Source organism: Melopsittacus undulatus, chromosome 4, assembly GCF_012275295.1.
Source record: "Melopsittacus undulatus isolate bMelUnd1 chromosome 4, bMelUnd1.mat.Z, whole genome shotgun sequence".
In the NCBI taxonomy this organism is placed as follows: domain Eukaryota; kingdom Metazoa; phylum Chordata; class Aves; order Psittaciformes; family Psittaculidae; genus Melopsittacus; species Melopsittacus undulatus.
The window spans coordinates 33,805,103-33,812,956 of NC_047530.1; positions in this window are offsets into that span (position 1 = coordinate 33,805,103).

A 7,854-nucleotide genomic window follows, 5' to 3' on the forward strand; every position below is an offset into this window, starting at 1 on the left:
TCCCCATCCAAATTTTGTTTGGGATACAAACAAGCAGGCACTTTGTGCTAGCCTATCCTCTGTTTAAAATAAGAAAATACCAGATGTGTTAAAGTTGCCACTGTAGGTTTTTGAAGAAAAATGGTAATTCAGAGAGAATACTGTATAGCAAATACTCACTTAATATCTTCTTATGTGCTGGAAGTTATTTGTAGGATGTTGGTTGATACTGTTGGTGTTTACAATAAATATTCAGTTTTTCTGCCTTATTCCCATGAAAGATGAGAATTTTTCCTTTTCACCACCACTTTAATATTACTCAGGGGAGCAAGTAAAGCATGCTCCTTTGGGTGACTTTGATATTTAAAAATAAATCTGCTTCTTGCCACACTCGATACTTTCTGTTTCGGTACTAATTCTTCCAGATCTGCCACTATTCCTGGACAATTCATTGTGCATTTATGTCATTCAGGATCTCTACCTTTCATGCAACAGGCACATGTAGTCCTTGCTGTTTAAGCAGCATTCAGATCTATGGGCATTTTTCTGGGAGTTTGGTTTTTCTTTCCAAAAAACTGGGCAGCTGCAGGAAGTCATATGATTGGTGGCCCAACAGTTAGAGCAGTGCTCTCTGAATTGGTATTGCACTAGAGATCCTCTAACACAAGTCTGGAAGCTGCTGCTGCCTGGCAGGCCTTGATGACCCTGGGTACTGCTGAATTTCTATTAAGCTTGCACAAGAGTAGTGGTATTTCCCCACTCTCTTTCAAAATATTAGTTTGCACAAGTCCCTTGCATTTGACCAGCTCTTGCCAGGCTGGGAATTCAGTTCTACTTATTACAAGTTCAGTCCTGGTTGGACTTTCACATGATGTTTGGGCACAGGCCAGCTCTCACTGCATTTCTGTAGCAGGTGGTTGGAGGACAACTGCTGATAAGCTGTTTCTCAGTGTTGTTTTGATAAGGCTGTGCTGAGTGCTGCCTGGGTGTCACGCTCACTGCTGAGCTGTACGTGGAGGAAGGGTCAGAGAAAGTGGAATTGGCATAATCCTGACCCAAACCTGGGTAAATAGTGCATCAGAAAGCATTGCCAACCTAGAGAATACCTACCAAGTATGTAGTCCATGGCATAAAACCAATCAGTACGATCAGGACCTGTGGTCACGTACAGTGACCGAAGTACTGCTGTTTGCCTTGTGGGTCCTCTATTTGTAAGGAGTACACATTTTTTTTTAACTGACTCCTGTAAAACTGCCTGACAATGCTTCTTTTTTCTTTTATTTTCTTTTTTTAATTATTTTTTTTTAAATTATGGGCATAACATTTTCAAATGTTACCTTCCTTTACTCCTCACCACCTCACATGCAGCCCCATATATCAAAAGACATCTCATACATTGAAGGGCTGATTTTCTCAAGAGTTCTGCTCCCATACAGGTAAATTCAAAAATGATCAGATTCCCAGAAGAGCCTGGCCCACCAGTTTTGTTAACAGGAAGTAAATGGGAGTGAGATTCTGCCATTGGAGTTGTGGGGGCTTTCTGAGTATGCAAAATTTGAGAGCTTTGCTTATTGCTCCATCAGACACTAAGCCACAATCAAAAATATTGGTAAAACATACAGGAAGAATCTGGACTTCAGGTGACAGGCATTAAAGAAAATTCCTTAGACTTATTCTTGTCTTCCTTACTATGGGCTACTGCAGCATGCTTATCTTTGAATGGCAACAGGCTCTTGTGTTCCTTTCCTGGTTTATGTACTGACAGGTGTATCTTGAGTTTTTCCTAATCTGCAGCCCAGAAAATGTGGAAATCTCATCAGACATGTTAAATCCATCCTTTCCTGTGTGGTTGTCTTTCAGTGAATGCCCCTGTGTTTGAACTGTCTCTATGGCAACTGAATGCCTTGTTCAGGATAGAAAAGAGTTGTTGGCTTGGTTTTTGGTTTTTGCTTTATAGTTTTACTGAAGAGATAAGGTGAAGCTTACACCTAGCCAATAAGAAGTACTTGTTTTTAGTAACCAGGACCTAATCTGACTATCTTCAGCTGGTTTTGGTAAGTAGAAAGACATGTGCATGGATTATTTTGAACAAATGAGACATCCTCAAGTGCTAGTGCTATAGGGTTATTTTTGTTAGACTGGACAAAGCAGTGCAGTTCACTGCAGAGGGACAGGTGCTTCTTTTTACTAGTCAGCTTTGTATTTAAACAGGAAAAAGGCCTGATCATTGAATACTGCTGGTGGCTGGGCCAATTATGATTTTTCAAGAGAGAAGAAAAATTTTGAAATAATGTGGGTTTGCACAGCAAAACATCAACAATATCATTAGAAAAGTTGAAAATGGAAGACACTAACACATCTTTGTAAATCAAACCCCTAAAACTCTATAAACCTAACCTAGTCTGTTTGCCATGTTGCTAGGATGGAAATAACATGCTCAGTTCATCCAGTGCTCATTTTTTCTTGTGTTTGATAATATCCTTATTTGAGAGAAAACTCTCCTGCCTCCTTTAGCATACCAAGTAATTAATAATTGCTAAGTTAAAGCTGAGGCAGGTGCAAATTTACACCTTCCCTGACACAGCAGGCATAAAAGGACTCTGATTCAGGGGGTAGTGCTTCCATTATGGTTTAGTTGAGGTTTTGGCTGTGGAGCTGCCTCTGTGGAGGCATATAGAAGAGTTGTTTGGGATTCTTCTTTTTTTTTTTATAGATCTTCTTACATAAAGGTTCTGGACACAGTGTAAGGTATGTGCTCTTAGGAAAGGTTTGGTCTATCATTTAGGGGTAAGTGGCAGTAGTAAATATCTTTTAGGCTTACGGTTTTTTCCAAAATCAGGAAAAGCATATTGCTTATACCAGATCATTTCCAGACAAGTCACACGCTGCCTGAGAACAAGAAATTTAAAGAGGGTGGTAACTTTTACCTTTCTTTATATGTATGCCCCCTAGCATATTTCTATTGCAATCTGTAGTGGAAGACTTCTTTCTAGCCTCTGGCTCAAGTATTTTGCTACTTTCAGTGTCAATGATCCCTTCTGTACTGTAAAGGGAGCTAAAATAACAGTCTTAAAAAGAACATTTGGCATTCAAGCATAAAGAGACTCAAATATCCCACAACAAAGATGACAGTCACTTATCATCCCTATGCTCCAGATTGCCCTCAGAATTCTTCTGCTTAAAGCTGTGATGAACAGAGCCTGGGATATATCACAGACTTGTTGGCTTTGCCCTGGGGGTTATTGCAACAGTTGTAATGTGCTGTGCAGTGACAATGGGATAGTGGGAAAGGGCTCTCAGGTTTGGGGTATGATTTCTTTGCAGCTGGTACTTAAGTTTGGAAACAGTATCACATGAGGAGACTCAGTAATGTGGCTACAGTTAAATGATTGCTTTACCTCTCACTTAGTAATTTGTAAGTGGGGTACTCTGAGACATAGCCTGGTTGTTGGGTTTAGAATGTTCCTGAAAGGCCTTCAAAAATCTGGGTGACTCTTGCTTTGCATTAGCTAATGCGTTCACAGGAAAAACTGCACAGAATCACTCACCAGGGCCTTTTCAAGGTTAAACAGCAAGTTATTTGTAGTAATTAAATTGCATCTCATCTCTTAATTCCTGAGTAATTAGAGAATTGTACTGCTTTGCAAAATAATTTCCATGCCTTCCCTTTATTCCTCCACACTATTTTTCCACAGACCACCTTGAAAGCTCAAGGGTGGACATGCTGTTTTTCAGCCTGGAGTCAAGACCTGCAAAGAGACAGCTGTGTATTTGATTTCTGTAGGTGGTTTTGGACCGTAGGTGGTTGCTTAGCCTGGAGAGTCAAATAGCTCTGGGCCAAAGTAATTGGTCTCCATGTATAGTTTGTAACTAATTGTAGTACAGAAGCCTGGAGCACTGGATACCTCTTTCCACTACTGTGATACTCAGACAAGTAGGATATGTTTGAGACATGCCAGCTTCTTAACCCCAAGAGTCTACATGATAAATATGCTATAGCAGGCTAGAACATGTAAAGACTCTCCCACCTTCCCCTTATAGGAAGAGCAGCAGATTTGCAGAGCAGCAAATTTTATAGTACTACACATCTCTAATAGAGAAGTGTTTTTCTGTAAGAGAAAAGTATTTCTCTGTTGCCCGAGAGGAGTAAAAGAAATCTGAGGGTAAAAATGTGTTCAGATTTGTGTGTTCAAATTGAGGTTTCTGCCTTTTTTTAAAGTGGCCAAACTCTGTGATCCGCCATTTGCAGAGTCTCAGCATCAGTTTATTAATGTATATTTTCATAAGAGAAACACAGTAGGAAATGCACAGCTGAGAATTCGTCACAGTTGTTCCACCTGATTTGGGAAGTCCTAGGCTGTGGGCTTTACAAGCCAAGTACAGCTCTGAGAAAAGACCCACCTTTAAGACGCATATTTGTCTTGTTATGTTAAGTTTCATTTATGAAGGAAGATTCTAAATCTGGTTTAGTTTAGGAATGCTGACATGGAAAGATGCAACAGTCTGAAAAACTGTGTGATATAAATACCAAGGAGAGAGGGGAAAGGGGAAAGGAAATATTTAGGATTATAAGCAGGGTAAATATAAGCAAAGAAAAACTGAAATGGGGCATCATATGAAAAATCCTGGAATCAAAATGTGTTCAGATGAGTTGTAATATAGTTGTATAATCTTAGCTCTATAAGACACTTAACATTAGCTTAGAAATACACCAGAAAAGTAACTATATATCTGTAGGTTCCATCATTAAAATCTATTTAAAGAATCTGCCTACATTCTTGGTGTTTGTACCCCTCTTCTCCATTGCCTTTTAAAGTTTTTCTCGCTGCAGTAGCAGAAAGGGGGCTAGGGAGAAAACCAGCTGAGGCAGGGAAGTAGTCTGAAGGACCTATGTACATGTTCTGAATGCAAACTCAGGAGTCCAGACCTCTTTCTTTAGCATATCACTGTGAGTACATTCGCATTTAAATAGGTAGGATTTCCTGGAAACAAATCCTTACAAAACCTTTCTATCTCCCCCTCTGCTAAAACAATATTTCCACATATCCTTATAGCTGTCTGAACCTAAACTAGTTTTTCAGATCCTTGAACCTACCTGACCCTGAATGAAAGTGGCATCACTTCTCCCTCCATCATGTAGGAAGCAGTCATACATCATTATATTCCAAAGCTAAAAATCCAATGTGGTTTTCCTATGTGTCTACTAAATCCTTTGCATCTTTTATAGTGGTGGGCATTGGACTTTCCTGCAGTGTATCTAGTGGGGGCAATAGAACTAAAGCTCCTCAGATACCAGTGTGCTGTTTCATTTTATTATTTAAGTTGTCCTCAAATACTGGCTTTAAAACAGGGCAGAAGGTAAATTTGGGTCCTTTCCAGCTTTGGATTGCCAGCAGGTTTGCTAGACTTGAGTAATTAATTTTTTATTTTTTATCTTTAAATTTAAATTACTAAAGCTGGCAGACAGGTTTTGGGCATTACTAGGGTTTTGTATAATACTTCTATTCCCTTACACACTGCAGTTGCTAACAGGATGTGTAGCAAGTCCTATGTGGCCTAGCTTCTGGAAGCTGTAGGCTGAATTAGTTTAAAAGGACTTGAGACACACTGCCCAAATGTGAGGCTTTTTTTAGATGCTAAGTCATCCAGCAGTTTAAAACTAGAAATGGGTCCGGAAGAACATCTCTGAACTTGAGAAGAAATACAGATACAAACTTTGAAACTAATATTTTTCTCTACTGGAAAAGAACCCCCTAATTTTCTATCTACCCCATTCTTCCTTTCCCTAACAAAGCAGTATTTTTCTGATCATGTGAACTTTATTTACTGACTACCAAGTAATTACATGGTGAGTAATGGGATGGCTTTGCAGGACTGGAATTTGAATACTTACTTCTTAACCTGTAGGTGAGTATTTCAGCTCTGTGCTACCCCAGCAGTGAGGACAGATTGGTCTTAAGTGTCTGCTGCATGCCACGTGGTAGGATTCAGCTCAGTGGAGTCAGGTGTGTGCATTGAATGTAAATGCTAGCTCTATTGTCAGCCTTGGGAGGGGAGCAAGGACAAAATGGATTTCAGGGGGAATGGTCTTCCAGCTTTTACATTACAGTATGGACTGTATCTATGGCTATCTGGAGAGCATACAAGTGTTTGTAATCCAAATCTCAATTTGTTCATGTTGAGTACCTGCTGAGCTCTGCTATCTTTCACTGACACTAGATGAAAATTAAATATTTGAATAAGAGTCGGGATTTTAAGTAATTGTCTAAAGCACAGCTTGAAAAGGAAATATGATCTTAAAAGAAAACCTTGCAGTACAGAAACTGACAAAAAGAATCAGTACATGCCACTGCTTTAGTTGAAAGAGGGGAAACAATTCCTGCCATTTCATGACTGTGGATCTTTTCTTTCTGACCCAGCAGCAGTTGATTAGTTACCCTGAGCAGTTGTGATCTGCACCAGATACCACTAATATCCCTCTTTTTTTGTTTCAGAAGGAATGGTGAAAGTATGCATCTCACCTGTTGCAATATAAAAACTTACAACATGAGCAAAGCTTGTGAAAAGAAGCCTGGCATGGAGTGAGGTTTTATTCACATGGATAAAGGTGGTTTCTTTTATTGTTGGCTTTTTTTGATTTTTTTTTTTTTTTAGCTTTTGTAAATCTTCTTCCCCTTGTTGCTTGGAGATTTAAAGCAAATAGCTAAACAACTAAGAGTATTTAATGAACTCTGTATTGCCTCACTAATAACTGAGATAATTTCTAGGTTTCCCACTTCCCCAACTGGCCTAAAATCACAAAAATAACTTCATCTTGTTATAATCCTATTTCACAACTCATTTTTCACAGCTTCATTCCACCCTATACTGGATTTTCTTTCTTCTTAGCTCTCATTTTTCCCCTACCACACATGTATCCACTCTTCCTCTCTCACAAACAAGCTTGCTCACACACCCCCACACATCCACTCTCACATGCATCAGGAGTGGTTTACAGCTCAATTTGAAAGATATTTCTTAACAGAATTAAAAAAATAGTTTTCATTGTTTCTGATGTGGAGCACAAGTAACAAAACAATGGAAGCCAGAGTGGGCAGTAAAACCCTTGTGGTGTGCAAGCTCAGTTGTGGGAAATGTGGTGTTAATTTTTCTTATTTTAAAATCCTCTAATGCCTCTCACAGAACTTGAAAGAACATTCTGTTTACTTAAAAAAAATAATCTGATGACTTTGTTATATGGGATTTATTTGGGTTCTTTCTGTTTCATAACTAGGAAAGCTTGTAGGAAAACAGGATATTTGTCTCTGAAGAGGTTGTCTACTACTTATTTCCCACATAAACTTCCTGCTGCTGCTTCTTCAGAAACTGTCTAATCCACTGGCATCCCAGACCTTTAACTATTCATTGTGCACCTGGTCTCCAAAACATGGGCTTTTTAAATGAGTTTGCCCTCCCCATATCACTCTTGCCCCTAATTTCTTTAACATCCACTGACTAGGGCACCTCTTAAGTTTGCCCTCACTCATCTTTCTTTTAGAACTGTTTTGTTCACCTCTGTCCCGCAGTTTTCCCTGTTTCCTCTCATGCCATTCTTCTCAGTACCTAAACTTGAACTATAACCATTTTCTGTTGCAGCCTATGGGAAAGAGCTCTTGTCTTTTGTGGATGCTTCAGTACTGTCTCACTGCAGACAGAAAACACTCGCAGGATTGCAAGTCTCCCTGGAAATTTGAGTTCCAGATTTTCTTTAACTCCCTATTCACTCCTTTCATCCTTATACTAGCACACTTGTTACGACCTTCCTTCTTTAGTTTAACTGTTCTCTATGGAATGTGGTAATACCATGGCAAAACTTTTTTTTTTTAATGTGATAAA